Source organism: Fundulus heteroclitus, chromosome 24, assembly GCF_011125445.2.
Source record: "Fundulus heteroclitus isolate FHET01 chromosome 24, MU-UCD_Fhet_4.1, whole genome shotgun sequence".
Classification (NCBI taxonomy): Eukaryota; Metazoa; Chordata; class Actinopteri; order Cyprinodontiformes; family Fundulidae; genus Fundulus; species Fundulus heteroclitus.
Genome location: NC_046384.1, coordinates 4586767 through 4605140, shown reverse-complemented (window position 1 = coordinate 4605140; position 18374 = coordinate 4586767). Strand labels below are relative to the sequence as shown.

At 44.9% G+C, this 18374-nt stretch overlaps 1 long non-coding RNA gene across 1 annotated transcript; it reads left to right on the top strand.

Moving 5' to 3' along the window:
- The first annotated feature begins 8088 nt into the window (after window positions 1-8088).
- On the top strand, window positions 8089-16350 carry LOC118557947. The gene is made up of 2 exons (XR_004928143.1): window positions 8089-8449; window positions 16306-16350. It is a non-coding gene; the product is annotated as an uncharacterized LOC118557947 (long non-coding RNA).
- The last annotated feature ends 2024 nt before the right edge of the window (window positions 16351-18374 follow it).

Sequence of the window (18374 nt, the reverse complement as noted above, 5' to 3'; positions counted from 1 at the left end):
TATTCAAAAATAACTAACTAAATAAATGTAATAAATACACCCCATTGAACATTGATTAAAATGTATCAAAACTGAACGGAATTAACAGGAACCATTTTGCTGTGGTCTGTTTATAAAGGAGTAGCCTAACCGTTCATATGATTTAATCGCAGGTATTCAGCTCGTTAACAGGTGAGTTTTTCCTGCGTCAGTCAATCAATCATACGATTGGGTCAGTCTGTGGGATTTCTTGTGGAATACCGCCATCTAGTGGATGCTGCAGGGAAAAAAGAAAACAAAGAATACATGTCCAGGTAGTTTCCGCATTTTGATGAGGAAATGTCGGACCGAACGATAAAGCTGTGAGACACAAGATCATACAGGTAGGATTTAAGAAGATTTTAATGATTATGTTCGGGAAAAATGTTTCTATCTCCTCTGAAGAAGAAACTCAATTGACTTGTTCTTTGGTTTCTACCAATCACAAAGACGTAGGCAGACTTTAACGTAAACTACCCAGAGCAAGGGTTGAAATCCCGGTTGAAAAAGGAGAAACGCTCCCAGAAATCAGGAAGACATGGTTGTTATAAAAAAACAAACAACAAAAAAAACCTTATTGGTTTTCATGATTTAGAGATCTTGCAACAGGAGAAACATTGAACCTTAAAGAGAAAAGAAAGGAGACAGATGGGACGCTTTGGATGGAGATGGAAACACAACGTAACGGACTTTGAATTAGACAAATCAAACGATTATGGGGTTCTGTTAGTGGCTAGAATTTGTTTGTCTATATGATGTAGCTTGTCTAAGTGTACATAAACGGTACAAAATTAGGGGAGGGTGGGTGCAGTGATTTTTTTTATTGTATTTATTTATAAAATGACATGCAAAGTAATGAACACAATGTAAATATGCAAGATTATAGCCAGTGTTAATTTATGTTAGTGAGGATGTCGTGCTACTTCCTGTTCTAGATAACCGCAGAAGAAATCAGTCATGTGACAACACATTTTAAAGTTATATAGCCACGTTATATGCTTATAAAAGAGACCACAAAACGTTTTTCATGATAAAATAAAGTCATATACACCAAGCCTCCATCCTGATAATGTTTTGATAGTCCTTTTGTAGATAAATATAGCCTGAGTGTCATGGCAATGACCAGATGTAACCAGACATGCCGGCATCTACTGGCAGTATTGCATAACTATCATCATGCTGGTTTGCTTAATTAATAAAACAGTGTTTAACTTGATTTACCCAATCAGCCTGAGTTTGGGTCAAGCAGACAGGTGCATATTTTCAGCTATTTTTATATATGGGTCAAACACGGTGGCGTTTTTTTTTCACCCATATGCCTTTCTTAAACTCTTTAGCTGTTGTTTTCCAAATAAGCTTTTGTTTCTCACAAGACGAGAGAAAGGGCAAGTCAATAAGAAAGCGTTCTACTTCCTGGCTGCAGATAATCATGAATGCTTGAATCATGATTATCTGAGTCAAAATGTTCTACGTCCCGAGTGAGGGACTCCAGTTGCTAAATACGGCTACCATACATATGAGGTGGACCTGGACCACTTGGGGAATCAAGCTGGTTCATGAACTTATGGAGGCATTTGAACCAACCTTTGATGATGCAAGGAAGAATGATCATGATCTAAGGGAGAGTATTCCAAGGTGGGAACTCTGACATTTGGTGGTGGATCAGGTTGGTGTGGGACACCTGAGCAACTCTCGTGGCCCTTAGGGGGCGGCACAGAGTCAGGACAGGTGTTGGTATAAGTCAGGTGTGATGGCTGCTCATCCCTCCAATCTGAGCTACCTAAGTCTGCAGAGTTATTTAGCTGGTACTTTTTGAGGCTGTCCACTGCTGCAGGGACTGAGGCTCCACTGTGGACAGTCTGACTTTGTGGAGCTTTCTTGATTTCTGCTGGGGTGGTAGATACAAGCAACATCTCAATTATTTGTTTCTTTTCTGCGCCTTTACAAGCTTCAAGATATCTAGTAAATGTGGTGTTCGCAATTGTGTATTTTGTTTTTTAATTGTGTTCAAGAAAATCTGAAGTGAAAGGTGTGTTTGCTGAACTCATCTTAGTTTCTGTAGCTGACAGGACAGTTGAAGGTTCACTAATGCCTCTGCCATTTGTTATCAATTTTAGTGTTCTTTTCCTGGCCCCTGTGTCTGAATTCTTGTCAGCTGGACATCAACCTTACAGGAAGAGTTAGAATCCATGAACCCCCATCTCCAGCCTTCGTCTCTGAAAGCAGAATGCACTCTGCTGGCATTTTTGCAAAAGGAAGTTCTTTCAAAATCCCATAATCTAAAACAAACATTGACCATCTTCTTTATCCGTAGTGTAGTGTCCATACATTTTTTTAAAAAAATGCTGTAAAACAGTTACAAACAAAAATTTTAACCACAGTTTTCCCTCTAATAGTCAGAAAAAGGTCTTCCACCATTACCCCAGGTGTGAATCCCTTTAATACTTAAAAAAGAAAACTGAATTTGTCGTCGTTATATAATTACAATAAAAAAAAACGAGTTTTTCTTTTAAAACCTTGTAGCATCACATGTCCACGTTAAAACTATTTGCAGCCTTTGCAAACATTGTGATATTTGTCCAAATTTTTAATCAGACTGGATTAGGCAGAAGTCAATGACCTTTCCTCTTTGTCCCCAGGATCAGCCCCTCATGTCATTGCTGCACAGTTTGGGACTCCATTCAGCACCTGAGAATGCCCAAAAAAAGACAAATCTCTCTGTTAGCACATTTCAATTATATTGACCAGGTGTCTTTGCACTGAAATAACAATTAGAAGAAAGGTAAACCAACAAAAATTCTAAAACCTAATTTTAATAGACCCCTCCAGGATATTCCAGGGAGGGGTGAAGTCCGGCCCGCCTCCCCTGGTTCGGAGATTTGGCAGCAAAGGAAGAAAACAATTATCAGAGACAAAATACTTACATGCATATATTTATTACAATTGTAATTCCAAAGGGAGAAAAACACTTACAACTTTACCATAAAGCTTCATGTAGTAAATGACTAAAGTCCCCCTCCATGGCCATTGTAAGCATCTGTCTGCTCGATACTGTCCAGGAGCCTAATTTTAAGATAAGTGACTGAGCGGCCACTCCCAGAGTGTTCAGGTAGGGGTGAAATTCCTACACAGTCTTCAGGCGCCCATCTCCCACAAGCAAAACAGATCCTCGAGTGTCAACTTCAGGAACTAACTTTTAATTAATAGCTCAGGTGTTTTTTTTAGGAGTTAACCGAGATAAACATTAAGAAATATAACAGAAGCTGTCAAACCGTAAACCATTTTGAAAGGTGCTCTGTCTCGACAAGTCCAAGTAGAATTAAAAGAGGCTCATAATCCTGATAAACTGAACCAAAGAAGTTTGGAGGTGAAATTTCTCACTTAAAATCATCTTAAAACAACTTTTGTGATAAACTAAGGTTATAAAATTGATAGGTTTGTAAACTCCCCATCTCGTTACTGCTCCTTACTCCACCCTTGTGGTGGACAGTTTTTCTTACTGCACACAAACCTGTCCCCTCAACAAGCTCCAAGAAAGCAGACGAGTACTGGGTCGGTTGGGGCACCAAAGCCCCGGGAACGAGAAATTAGTTGGGGCGATGGGTATGGATACGCTACCTGTGATTTGCAAAGCCCCAGGCTTTTGAGTAGCAGTGCAGATGGGGCTATAGACAGTTTCCAAAAAAGAGTGCAATGTATGATGTGTTTACGATTACAATGATGAGGGATGTCATGAATTGTATGAGGAAATTTTCATTCCGCTAAGAAAATGGCAAATAAATGTACCTGAACAGAGGCTGCGATTGTTGGAAATTCAATTGTTGGTTTCCTACCACCAATGAAATTTAGAGGTGTCTCTGGTCAGATTTTCCACAGTAAAGTCCTCTCTCCTACAAGCTTCTATCCAACATTGATATTTCTCAACATTTTTTCAGGGTTTTAAAAAAATGTATCAAGTAAACTCCCTTTATATGGTCACAATCCTTTATTGTAATTAACTCTGGCAGATACAGTATAACCGCAGCAGTTTTTTTTTGTTACAATAATACAGTTGGGCAAAAATATTTGGTGAGCCAGTGATTGTGGAAGTTCTTCTGTTTAGAAGGTGAGCTGTAATTTTAATCATCAGTAAACCTCAACTGTGAGTGCAAAAGAACTCCTGACAGAACCTGCTTCTTGGGAGTGGTGCCCTAGTGGTTAGAGCAGCACGCTTGCACTCAGAGAAGGTTGCAAGTACCCGGTTCTATCCCCACAGCCTGCACTCTGGGTCACTGAGAAAGGCGCTTAACCCCTGATTGCTCCCCAGGCACCGCACAATGGCAGCCCACTGCTCCCCAAAGGGATGGGTTAAGATGCAGAAGAGAATTTCTCCATTGTGAGATCAATAAAGTTAAATTAATTATTATTAAAATTAAAAAAGGAAATCACATTGTAGGATTTTTAAATTTTAAGTTAGATATTAGATGTTAAAGACTTTTTGTAAATTATGGTGGAAAAGAAGTATTTGATTAACCACAAATGAGCAAGATGTCTGACCCTCAGAGATCTGTAACGTTTTGAAGAAGCTCTTCTTCCCTCCACTCGTTACCCGTATTAATGACACCTGTTTGGACATGTCTGTCCATCCGTCCGTTTTCTTCTGCTTATCTTGGGTCGGGTCGCGGGGGTAGCAGCTTCAATAGGGAGGCCCAGACGTCCCTCTCCCCAGCCACTTGGGCCAGCTCCTCCGGGGGAATCCTAAGGCGTTCCCGGGCCAGCAGAGAGACATAGTCCCTCCAGCAAGTCTTGGGTCTTTCCCTAGGCCTCCTCCTGGTGGGACGTGCCCGGAACACCTCACCAGGGAGGCGTCCAGGAGGCATCCTGACCAGATGCCCGAGCCACCTCAACTGGCTCCTCTCGACGTGGAGTCCTCCCCGGATGACTGAGCTCCTCACCCTATCTCTAAGGGAGAGCCCAGACACTCTACGGAGAAAACTCATTTCAGCCGCTTGTATCTGGGATCTCATTCTTTCGGTCACGACCCAAAGCTCGTGACCATAGATGAGGGTAGGAACGTAGATCGGCCGGTAAATCGATCTACGTTCTATTGGTTCTATTGGTGCGGCGTCTGCTTCACAACAGACGCCGCACCAATACGCCTGTCGATCTCCCGCTCCATGTTTTCCTCATTCGTGAACAAGACCCCAAGATACTTGAACTCCTCCACTAGGGGTAACACATCCTCCCCAACCCGGAGGAAGCACTCTACCCTTTTCCGGTTCAAGACCATGGTCTCGGATTTGGAGGCACTGATTTTCATCCCGGCCACTTCACACTCTGCTGCGAACCGCTCCAGTGAGAGCTGTAGATCACGCCCTGATGAAGCCAATAGGACCACGTCATCCGCGAATAGCAGAGATGCAATCCTAAGGCCACCAAAATGGATCCCCTCAACACCTTGGATGCGCCTAGAAATTCTGTCCATAAAAGTTATGAACAGAATCGGTGACAAAGGGCAAGCTTGTCGGAGTCCAACTCTCACCGGAAACGAGTCCGACTTACTGCCGGCAATACGGACCAGACTCTGACACCGGTCGTACAGAGACCTGACTGCCCTTATTAAAGGGCCCGGTACTCTATACTCCCGGAGTACCCCCCACAGGATCCCCCGGGGGACACGGTCGAATGCCTTCTCCAGATCCACAAAGCACATGTAGACTGGTTGGGCAAACTCCCATGCCCCCTCCAAAATCCTGCTGAGGGTATAGAGCTGGTCCAGTGTTCCACGGCCAGGACGAAAACCACACTGCTCTTCCTGAATCCGAGATTCGACTATCCGATGGACCCTCCTTTACAGAACCCCCAAATAGATCTTACAAGGGAGGCTTAAGAGTGTGATCCCTCTGTAGTTGGAACACACCCTCCGGTCCCCTTTTTAAATAGGGGGACCACCACCCCAGTCTGCCAATCCAGGGGAACTGCCCCTGATGTCCACGCAATGCTGCAGAGCCGCTTTAACCAACACAGCCCCACAACATCCAGAGCCTTAAGATACTCAGGGCGAATCTCATCCACCCCCGGGGCCTTGCCACGGAGGAGCTTTTTAACAACCTCAGCAACCTCAGCACCAGAGATGGGAGAACCTGACCCAGAGTCATCAGGCTCTGCTTCCGCAATGGAAGACGTGTTGGTGGGATTAAGGAGGTCTTCGAAGTATTCCGCCCACCGAAGCACGACGTTCCGAGTTGAGGTCAGCAGCACAGCACCCCCACTGTAAACAGTGTTGGTACTGCACTGCTTCCCCCTCCTGAGACGCCGGATAGTGGACCAGAATCGCTTCGAAGCCGTACGGAAGTCTTTCCCCATGGCCTCTCCGAACTCTTCCCACGCCCGCGTTTTTGCCTCGGCAACCAGCCTCAGTAACATGTCCAACATGCCGAGCCATGGCTCGGCTGTTTGGACATGTTATCTGTATAAAAGACACCTAAATCCCTTTCCTTAAAAGGTTACATATTGCAGATACAAGGTAATTAACTCAGACTTGTAAAGCGGGGCCCTTTTTGGGCCAATTCTTCAGTCGTGCAAGAATTTTTTGGAACGGGACGAGTTTCAGCTTGATCATGCGTCCTGCGTTGTAAAGTATGCAGGGGGTAACGAGGGGCGATTCGCCTCTCACGGCCACCTCCCCATCATGAATCAGACAGTTGGATGAAAATCAAAAATGTCTGTAATTCAGTCAGCCCTCGTGAGGTGATCGTGAGTGTATCCTGCTGTTAAAGCAGAGCTACAAACGTCTACGAGCCGATTTCTCCCAACCTCGTGCACTGCGCATGAGCAAACAAGGAAATTCTTCTTCGTATTCTGAAACAAAAACATAGGAGCGGAGAGAATCATGGCGGCGGTACGCGTGACATGGAGTCAAACTACGGAGGAGCAACTCGTAGAATTGCCAAGGCAGCGCATTTCGTTCTAGTAAGCCTCATATTTAACAGTAAGAATTGACACTTCCGCTTTTTTCTTCTTCTACTGTTGACGTTTGGCTTCCGGGTAGATGAGTCCAAGTAGTGGCATCTCTTTACGGGGATGAGTCCGACGTGTTTGTGAACGTACAGTGTGAGCAGTCAAGTCGAATCAGAGAGTCGGACCGCACAGTGTAAGAACAGATAACGTGAGCAGTGAAATTTTAAACCCTGCGGTTTGGTCGTACAGTTTGAGTTGTACATGAGTACCACGACTGAATATATCGTACAGTGTATGCCCGGCTTTAGGTAACTGACATAAGTGATCCATGCATTAATTTCTTCTATGCATTTACCCAGTGCATGAATGTGTTTATAGTCTCCTGATGGCAAAGTAATATAGAACTGTGGGCTGTCTATATAGTTATAGTAGCGTCATATTGTTTGCTGTAGTTTGAGCTACTGGGAACTGATAGATATTAAATAGGAGGGGTCACAAGAGGGAACTTAATGTTACCTATTGACACCAAAGAGTCGCTGTCCTTCAAATAGGATTTAAACCAGTCACATGCTGTACCAGAAAGGTCAACCCAGTTTTCCAGGCGCTCCAGTAGATTAGAGTTATCAAGTGTCAAATACTGCACTTTGGTCCAATATTAACAACACTGTGGTTCTACCACAATTTTAGGGCAGTTGGTGCTTTTTTCCAACCGTCAGAGGGTGGGATGCAGAATACACCCCAGACAGGTCCCAATCCATCAAAGGGCACATTTTTTTCAAAATAATATCTAAAACCTTTATGACACTGCTGTTCCGTTTGGCTCTTTATTCCCTTCACCTTTTCAAAGACTTGCTATGAGTGAAGTTATCCATGATCTCAGAAGATAAGAAATGTTGCTTTTACCTGGTGGGATATACCATAAGAAGGGTTCACTTAGTTGTTCTTGTAGCATTCAAAGGTGCAGAAGTCTATAACGACATTCAGTCTTCAATATATTGTCCTGTGTTCATGCGTGTTGTCTTCCAAAACTACTCTTTAAACTGTTGTTTTGTCTTTCAGATCAGTGAATTCAGGTTTGTCTGAAAACAGACATATGGAGTTATGGCTTGTACATCACAGTCTTCCTTGGAGTATCTGAAGAATGCCAGAGTTCATCTTGTTGGAGGATTAAGGAATCTTTCCACAATTCTTGAGAACTTGTATAAGCAAGGAGTCCTCCATGATGAAGAGGTCAGCAAAATAAAGGCAGAGAAAGATGACTATGATAGAACCAGAGCAATACTGTGTTCAGTCACTAAAAAAGGTGAAGCAGCCTGCTATCAGTTACTGAAGATTATTTACCAAACGAGGAAAAGAACCTTGGAGAGGCCCGATCCTGTCTTCAAGAACAGTCATGAAGCTTCAACTGAGGCTAAAAAGTTTGACCTGAACCACTGGATCAGCTGCTTTTCTTTCACAGAAGATGTAGAAATGGATGCAAATTACATGCAAGGTATTTATATGTAAACTTTGTTGAAAATATATGTATCTGTCATGGTTGAGTTTTGGTTTGGCTTTGTTTTTCTGTTACTTTCATTTTTTCATCTCTTTTGGGTTAGGTTTGACTTTATTTATTGTTAGTTTTCAGTCATCAGTTATTTTCTGTCAATTTTCACTTCACCCCCTCAGCAGTCAGTCACACCTGATAATCATTTACCAGTTAATTAGTCAGACCCTTGTTTCACCTGTTAGTGCTCTATTTAAACCTCCCTCTGTCTTCAGTTCAGCACTGGGCCGTCATCATTCCACACCTCTCCATGCCAGTCCCTGTTTTTGCCTTGGAAGATTTGTTTTTCTTGTTTAAGGTTAGTCCTGCCAGTTTTCTACAGACTCTTACTTTGCTGTTTGTCCCTGGAGAAGCTCAGCTCTGTGCCCTGGTGTCTCTCAAGTTCTGCTAACCTGACTAGCCGCCCTGGAGAAGCTCAGCTCTGTGTCCTGGTGTCTGCAAACGAACTGTTAACCTGCTGTGGCTACTGGGGCTGCTAGCCGAGCAGAACTGAGCATTTCCGGCTGCCTGGAGAGTCGTGACTCTCTTTCACGCCGGGCCGTCAGCTCCTGCCATCACATTCATCCCTGACCTTCTGCAGTCCTGAACCTCCGGTCTTCATCACTCACCACCCAGCATACTTCCTTCAATAAAAACTCACTTTTAGTCCCGTGTGTGCGTCCTGAGTTCACCGGTAAACAAAACCCTGACAGTACGGCCCAGTCAAAAGGTGAACTCAGGCGCCATGCGGGGCTTACCTGCAGGAGTTGACGACCCGGACATCCTCGCATATGTAGAGATGTGCGAACGCCAGATGAGGGAGAGGTACACCAAGATGGCTTCTGCCCGGGACCCTGCGCCACCGATCCGGGTCGACTCCACTTTCCCCGTGGTTCACGTGGGCCTTGATACAGCTACCCCGGAGCCCAGGGAGAGAAGCCGCTCAGCCTCTCGTCGTCTCGGTCATCACCTCCATGACTCGCAGCTGGCCCCTCAAGTGAGGCTCATCGTTCCACCTAGCAGAGCCCCACGCATCAAGGAGAGCCAGCTGTGGGAGTTCTACTACGGTGACCGAGACGACCTTCTGCCCTGCTGGCCAGCTGCCACCCCCGAGATTGCCCTAGATTCCTCATCTGTCCCCTCCCGGCGAAGACAGCAGAACCACCGGCGCGGAGGGTCCGTCAAGGCTCAAGAGGAGGATCCGCCTCCAACCTCGGCGTCCGCTGAAGCCTGTAGCCCGGCGCCGCCCTCCGAAGCCTGTTGCCCGTCACTGCCTGAAGTAGCCGAGGAGATGGTTCCGCCTCCACCAGTAAACTCCACTCTGCTGACCACTGAAGGCTCCGCTCTGCCGGCCGCCAAGAAAATAGATCCGCCGGCCGATGAGGATGAGCCCAAGGTCTCCGAGGGAGCCGTTTTGCCTCAGCCCGAGGCCTCCGAGGGAGCCGCTTTGCCTCTGTCCCGTGAGGAGGTCCAGGAGGACCTGCCTCCGCCCAAGCCTCGTGAGGAGGTCCAGGAGGACCCGCCTCTGGCCCCGGGTTCCGCCGAGACCTGTAGCTTGGCACCGCCTCCAACTGATCTGTTCGGCCAGAGCCGCAGATTGCGGACTCCGAGCCGCTCGACTCTGCCTCGTCGGGGCCGTCCACCACGGCGCCCGTCTCTGACTTTCCTGTTCGGCCGGAGCCGCTGACCGCGGTCTCCGGGACGCTTGACTTTGCCTCGTCGGGGCCGCCCTCCTCGAGGGTTTAGTCGGGCGATGCTGCTCCGCCGCCTGCCTCGTCCAGGACGACCTCCACGAAGACTTTTTCTTTTTTGGCTTAGCAGCCGTCTTGCCTGAGCCCTTAAGGCCAGTGCCTTCTGTTATTTTTTTGGGCTCGATTTCAGTTTTGGTTTGCTTAGGATTTTGGGGTTTTAGAGTTATTTAGGGGTTCTTGTTTTCTTAGAGTTCTTAGTCTCTGTTTTGCTTTTGTTTTTCCTGCTCCGTTTTAGGATTCTAGATTTTGCCTTAGTTTCCAAGCTTTGCTTTGCTTCCTCATTTATAGCCTTAGTTCTCTGGTTTTCTCGTTAGTTTACTTATTCATGTTCTAGTTTTCTTGTTTTGCCTTAATTTCTAGTTTAGCTTTAGTCTCATAATTTTGCTTAAGTATTGTTTTTTACCTTAGTCTTTCAGCTTCAGTTTTGTGTTACTTTAGCTATCTAGTTTTTACATTAGTTTACCAGTTCGGGCCCTAGTTTCTCTGTTTTGTTTTAATTTTCTGGTATCGCATTAGTTTTATATTTCTCTGCTTAGTGTTTTGTTTTGATTTAAGGGTTAGCTTTAGTTTATCTTTTGTGGTGCTATCCCTGTTCTAGTCTTGCCTTTATTTTCTGGTTCTTGGCTTTGATTCTTTATTTTGGTCCCAGCGCTCCTTAGGTTCCAGCACTCCTTAGTTCCTAGCGCTTGCTTAGACTTCTGACCCCTGATTATGAGCTGTTTCACGCTCCTTAGCTTTGGCTAGTTAGAGCTTCCTTAGTTAAGTTTTTGGCCTTCTGGTTCTTTGGTCTTCTTGAATTTAGACCTCTCGGTACCCCGCCGTGTTCGGACGCCCTTTGTTCTCGGTTCCCCGGCGTGTTAGGACGCCCTCTGTTCTCGATTCCCCGGCGTGTTAGGACGCCCTCTGTTCTCGGTTCCCCGGCGTGTTAGGGCGCCCTCTGTTCTCGGTTCCCCGGTGTGTTAGGGCGCCCTCCGTTCTCGGTTCCCCGGCATGTAAGTACGCCCTCTGTTCTTGTTCCTAGGCGTTTTAGATGTTCCTGCTTCCTTCACGTCCCGACGTTCTCTTCCCCAAGCCCCGGCGTTTCCCCTTACGCCCCGGCGGGTTTCCCTTTGGCGCTGTCGTGCGCCCGTTCCTTCCCTTTGGCGCTGTTGTGCGCTCGTTCCTTCCCTTTGGCGCTGTCGTGCGCCCGTTCCTTCCCTTTGGCGCTGTTGTGCGCTCGTTCCTTCCCTTTGGCGCTGTCGTGCGCCCGTTCCTTCCCTTTGGCGCTGTCGTGCGCCCGTTTCTTGCCTCTGGCGCTGTCGTGCGCCCGTTTCTTGCCTCTGGCGCTGTCGTGCGCCCGTTTCTTGCCTCTGGCGTTGTCGTACGCCTGTTCTTCCCTCTGGCGTTGTCGTACGCCTGTTCTTCCCTCTGGCGTTGTCGTACGCCTGTTCTGCCCATTTTTGCCTTGTGCCGATGTTCGCCTGTCATGCTCGTTTTTGCCTTGTGGCGATGTTCGCCTGCCATGCCCGTTTTTGCCTTGTGGCGATGTTCGCCTGCCAACATCTGTTAGACGCCCTTTGTTTGGTTTACCAGGGGTTGTTAAAAAAACCCTTTTAGTTCGCCCTAGTGGGTAGTTTTGGTTTGATTTTAGCCCACCATCCTACCTTCCCTCCACCCACCCAGGTTAGATCAGCTTGGTTATGACTCTTGCCCGCCATCCTGCCTTCCCTCCACCCACCCTGGTTCGATCAGCTTGGTTATGACTCTTGCCCGCCATCCTGCCTTCCCTCCACCCACCCTGGTTCGGTCACTTTGTAGTTTGTTTTGTTTGATTTTAGGCCGTCCGGAGTCCGGCCTTGAGGGGGGGGGGGGGGGGGGGTGTAATGTCATGGTTGAGTTTTGGTTTGGCTTTGTTTTGCTGTTACTTTCATTTTTTCATCTCTTTTGGGTTAGGTTTGACTTTATTTATTGTTAGTTTTCAGTCATCAGTTATTTTCTGTCAATTTTCACTTCACCCCCTCAGCAGTCAGTCACACCTGATAATCATTTACCAGTTAATTAGTCAGACCCTTGTTTCAATTCAATTCAATTCAATTCAATTCAATTTTATTTATATAGCGCCAAATCATGAAACATGTCATCTCAAGGCACTTTACAAAATCAAGTTCAATCATATTATACAGATTGGGTCAGATTATACAGATTGGTCAAAAATGTCCTATATAAGGAAACCAGTTGATTGCATCAAAGTCCCAACAAGCAGCATTCACTCCTGGGGAACCGTAGAGCCACAGGGAGAGTCGTCTGCATTGTACATGGCTTTGCTGCAATCCCTCATACTGAGCAAGCATGAAGCGACAGTGGGAAGAAAAACTCCCCATTAACGGGAAGGAAAACCTCCGGCAGAACCGGGCTCAGTATGAACAGTCATCTGCCTCGACCGACTGGGGTTACAGAAGACAGAGCAGAAACACAACAAGAGAGACAAAAAAGCACAGAAGCACACATTGATCTAGTAATCTGTTCTACATTAGATGGTTGTAGCGGGTGAGCCGTCTTCTCTGGATGATGTCACAGTTAACAGAACGCCAGACCAGGTGTACCTACTATGAAGAAAAAGAGAGAGAGCAAAAGTTAAAAGCTGAAATGACGACAGTCATTTCAATGTAATACAATGCAAAACTGGAGAACAGTAGACTGAAGAACAGTAGAAATCAGTAGAGTGAGAAAATTAGACCCTGATGTCCTCCAGCAGCCTAGGCCTATCACAGCACAACTATAGAGATAGCTCAGGGTATGAGCCACTCTAACTATAAGCTTTGTCAAAAAGGAAAGTTTTAACATTAGTCTTAAAAATAGATAGGGTGTCTGCCTCACGGACCAAAACTGGGAGTTGGTTCCACAGGAGAGGAGCCTGATAGCTAAAGGATCTGCCTCCCATTCTACTTTTAGAGACTCTAGGAACCACCAGCAGACCTGCAGTCTGAGAGCGAAGTGCTCTGTTAGGAACATACGGGGTAATCAGAGCTCTGATATATGATGGAGCTTGATTATTAAGGGCTTTATACGTTAGAAGGAGAATTTTAAATTCTATTCTTGATTTAACAGGAAGCCAATGAAGGGAAGCTAAAATTGGAGAAATATGATCCCTCTTGTTGATTTTCATCAGAACTCTTGCCGCAGCATTTTGAATCAGCTGAAGACTTCGAACTGCATTTTGTGGACTTCCTGATAGTAAAGAATTACAATAATCCAGCCTTGAAGTAACAAATGCATGGACTAGTTTTTCAGCATCACTCCTGGACAGAAGGTTTCTAATTTTGGCGATATTCCGGAGGTGAAAAAAGGAAACTCTGGAAACCTGTTTAATATGGGATTTAAATGACATGTCTTGGTCGAAAACAACACCAAGATTTTTAACTTTATTACCAGAGGCCAAGTTATTGCCATCCAGATTAAGGGATTGATTAAGAACTTTATTTTTTGAAGACTCTGGCCCAAAGATTACAACTTCTGTCTTGTCAGAATTTAAATGCAGGAAATTTAAAGTCATCCAGCTTTTGATGTCATCAAGAGCTGGATGTTAATAATAAATCTTCCTCAAACTCTAGGGTCACCTGTGTTTCACCTGTTAGTGCTCTATTTAAACCTCCCTCTGTCTTCAGTTCAGCACTGGTCCGTCATCATTCCACACCTCTCCATGCCAGTCCCTGTTTTTGCCTTGGAAGATTTGTTTTTCTTGTTTAAGGTTAGTCCTGCCAGTTTTCTACAGACTCTTACTTTGCTGTTTGTCCCTGGAGAAGTTCTGCTCTGTGTCCTGGTGTCTCCTAAGTTCTTCTAACCTGACTAGCCGCCCTGGAGAAGCTCAGCTCTGTGCCCTGGTGTCTCTCAACTTCTGCTAACCTGACTAGCCGCCCTCGAGAAGCTCAGCTCTGTGCCCTGGTGTCTCTCAAGTTCTGCTAACCTGACTAGCCGCCCTGGAGAAGCTCAGCTCTGTGTCCTGGTGTCTGCAAACGAACTGTTAACCTGCTGTGGCTACTGGGGCTGCTAGCCGAGCAGAACTGAGCATTTCCGGCTGCCTGGAGAGTCGTGACTCTCTTTCACGCCGGGCCGTCAGCTCCTGCCATCACATTCATCCCTGACCTTCTGCAGTCCTGAACCTCCGGTCTTCATCACTCACCACCCAGCATACTTCCTTCAATAAAAACTCACTTTTAGTCCCGTGTGTGCGTCCTGAGTTCATCGGTAAACAAAACCCTGACAGCATCCCTATTTAGATTTATTAGGATCGTAAAAAAACTAAAACTTTATAGACCTTTGTCAGCAGGCAAGGTAATGAACAGGACATACAGTAGTTGTGCTGAACTGCACTGTCAGTTTATGCAGTAAGTGAACATGCCAGCAGGGGGTACTGCAAAGTTTTAGACATTGTTTGAAATACAGGTGGAAGACATGTGCTCCATAGGAAAAGCAACCATGATTGGTTTATTATTATTCAGAGATTGGAGATGTAAATGAATGACCGATCAATTTTGGATTCTGATTACCTGGGAGGAGGGTCTAAGAAAAAAACACGGCAGAGGAGGAGAAGGAGAGAATCAAGAGAAAATACTGGAAAGAAAAGCGACTTTACTTGGAAAAGGTTAAGACTTTTTGGGTAAATACTGGTTGGACTGTTGTGTAAGCTAATTAGAGCAGAAACCGCTAAATTTAAGTAAGGTGTTTCCTGCCGAAAGCAGCGTACCAGCCAAGCTGAAGCAAAAAGGAGACGTTGCTGCATCTGACTGAAGCAGGGCGAGACGCTCACATCAGGGAGAAACAGAAGCAAGACGCTGCTCCACCAGATGGGTTCAGGTGACCAGGTACAGCCTGGCAGCTCCTCTGGCAACAAGGGGTTCAGCAACATCTTGTTCTGACAGCGTCGACCACGTCTGTTGGATTTCTGCAGTTTATTGTGGGAGGTGGCACTTAACGACATGGACATTATTCTGGAGTTTACGAGTCCTCATCTTTTTATTTTAGATCAATAGAGTGAACAGGTCACAGTATTTTTGGCCACACTGCTCCTGAGCATCGTACAGGCCTGCAATAGGGGGGCTAATTTTCATATGCTAATCTGTCGACAGAAAATAGAGGTTTTTTTCATTAATGCACTGAAAAAAAGAGAAGTTTACCCAATTTCTGTTTTTATAATTTGGGAGTTTTTATTTTTAAAAGTAAGTTTTGGGTTGAGCAAAACTGAATCTAATTTGTGTTAAGTAAATCTGATGCAACCTGTTTATTATTCTGGAAAAGACTGGAGAAAATACCAGGTTTAAATTTTTTATTTTGTCCCTCTAAAAAATGAGGGAGTGTTTGGAAAGATTAGTTTTGTTATTTGGACTCAAATGCAGCTGCTAAATTGAGTTTTTAATGTTTAAGTATTAGAAAACCAAGGTATGTCATACTTTGTAGACAGAACCCGAACACAACCACACACAGAGCTAGTTTTTTGAGAGTTTATTGAAGATGATGAGTTGTGGAGGATGAGAACCAGGGTCTTTACCGGGCTGGAGCAGATGAATACTGAGTGCAAGAGCTGGAGGAGTGGAAAACGCTTGAGTAGCAGGAAAACCAATAGCACGGCAGAGAGCTAACTTGGAGCACTGGGCAGGACAAGAAAAGGATGAGATAAGCAGTAATGAGCAGACGAACCGACAGGGAAGAGCTGAGGGAGGGAGGTTTAAGTAGGAGTGATGACAGGTGGAAAGAGTCCTGGCTTGATTAGTGGCTGACAGGTGTAGGTGATTAGAAGGTGGAGTGGAGACTGGGGTGTATGGAGGGTGGAGAATGCCAAGAATATGTCCATGGTGCAGAAGGCAAAGCTGCACCATGACAAAGTAGCAATCTACTAAGGGAAGTAGTATGAAATAGTTGAACTGAGGGCACTATCCTGGTTGGAAAGATTAAGTGCTACATATATCAGGTATCATCTTAGACCTGTCTATATGTTTGTATTTTAGTGTGTTTATATCAAAAATGTTTCTTCTGAGAGCTACAACTCAAATGTTAAATTATTTTTTATAAATGTACCTTTTGTTCCTTTCATCTTAGGGCCAAGGCCGTGCCACAGATATCAATCAAAGTTGAAATCAAAAGGAAAAAAATTATCAAAGGAGTTCTGGATGGCCAGCAGGAATCTATTTATGGAGAATAAGAGTCCGGATCTATCATACACTTCACTTGTGTTGGACACACAAGAGAAAAGCTCTCCATCCAAAATAAAGAAATTTAAAAGCAAGAAAAGCAAACTGAGTCGCCCTAAAAAGTTCAGGACTTACCTTCCAGAGGACAAACCAAAACTATCCCCCATTGATCTTCTGAAAACAGATAAAAATATTCTCCTGGTTGGTAAACCTGGAATTGGAAAGACAGCATTGAGCCATGAAATACTGAGACTGTGGACAGAAAGAGACAACAAGGATCTGGATTACATGTTTTACTTTGACATGAGGGAAATAACCAGCATCCCACCAACTATGGGTTTGGAGGATCTTCTTTTTAATGGGTACATTAAACCAGATGAAGGCAAAGATGAAGTCTTACAGGATATAGAGAACAACTCTGATAATGTTACAGTCATTTTAGACGGAGTTACTAAACTTTCTGCATCGGTGGTAAAGAAACTTGTGGAGAAAGATCTGCTTCCTGATGCAAAAATCATCATTACCTGCAGACCAGATGATGAGGAAGACCTCTGTCCTGAAGACTGGCTCAGAGTGGAGGTGAAAGGCTTCAGCGAGGAGACAATAAAAACATATTTGTCTACAACTCTGGGTGAAGATCACAGGGAGGTTCTGAGTAACGTGGAGCTGATGACTCTGTGTCATGTTCCCATGTATGCACTGATGGTAGCTGCCAGCTTTTCATCAGGAGACTCTCTGCAGCCCAGAACTGTAACTGAAATATGCATCAATATTGTTCGGATTTGTCTCCAGATCAACAGCAACAAAACCAGGATCAAGAATCTCAATCAGTTCATCAAAACCAAGGCAAATGAAATCCTGTCTCTGGCCGAAGCTGCTTTTTATGCAACTCAAAGAAAAACTGTGAACCTGGAAGAACTTTCCTGTGACGACAGCTGCATCCTTTCCTTCCTGAAACAACTTGATATAAAAGTGGCTCCTACTGAAACCAGAACTGTCTATGCTTTTCTCCATTACACCATGCAGGAGTTTTTTGCAGCTCTGTGGCTGTTAAAGAATCCTGATAAGATCAGGGAGGTTTTCCAGCAGTGCCTCACTGAGGAGATGAAACACATGAAGCATCTGATCCCTTTCATGTGTCGTTTGTTGATTGAGAAGAGTCCATGTTTGATGAGTTGTCTGACTCCAGCTGAGCAGCTCCAGGAAACACATAATTGGTTCATGGAAGAGATGATTGACAAATTTTCCACCAAAGCTGATGACAACGAGCTTTATGTTGACACCTTGTTCCTTTACCAGTGTTTGTATGAGTCCCAGAGCTCTGAAGCCTGTGTTTACTTTCTGAACAAACTGGACTTCTATCTGGACCTCAGTGGAGAGGATCTGGACCCTCATTCTTGCTGCGCTGTGGCCTTTGTGGTCACTCAGTCAAAAGAAAGGAAGATAAATCTGAACCTTGAAGATGTGACTGTATCTGAACAAGGAATGAAACAGTTCTTTGGATGCCTTCAAAATGTTGAATGGTATGACCTTACATGCTTTGTTTTAGATTCACTCCCCATGATTAAGACCTATACTCAAAGTGAAAGTTATACATGATCTGTTTTTTAATACAATGCTAAAATTATATTGTCTTATATACTGTTTTTCATTTTCATTACAGGCATGACAGTCTGCCTCAGCAGTTGTGGATGGTTGTCCTTCTCAGTGAAGTGCAGAGAGAATATATAACATTACTATATCTGTGTAAAAACAACCTGCATCTTCCAGTTGTCGGTAAAAAACAGCTTTTTGAACGTGCTGTGAAAATCACACAGAGAGCAGCTGTAAAGGTCAATGTCTGTCTCTACTGGGCTCAAGGAGGTACGGTCTGCAGCAGTCTGTATGAATTCCTGTTACAGGCACTTCCACACATCAGTACTCTCAGGTAAGAGAAAGTATTTCTCTACATTATGAGTGTGTTAAATCACCCAAAAA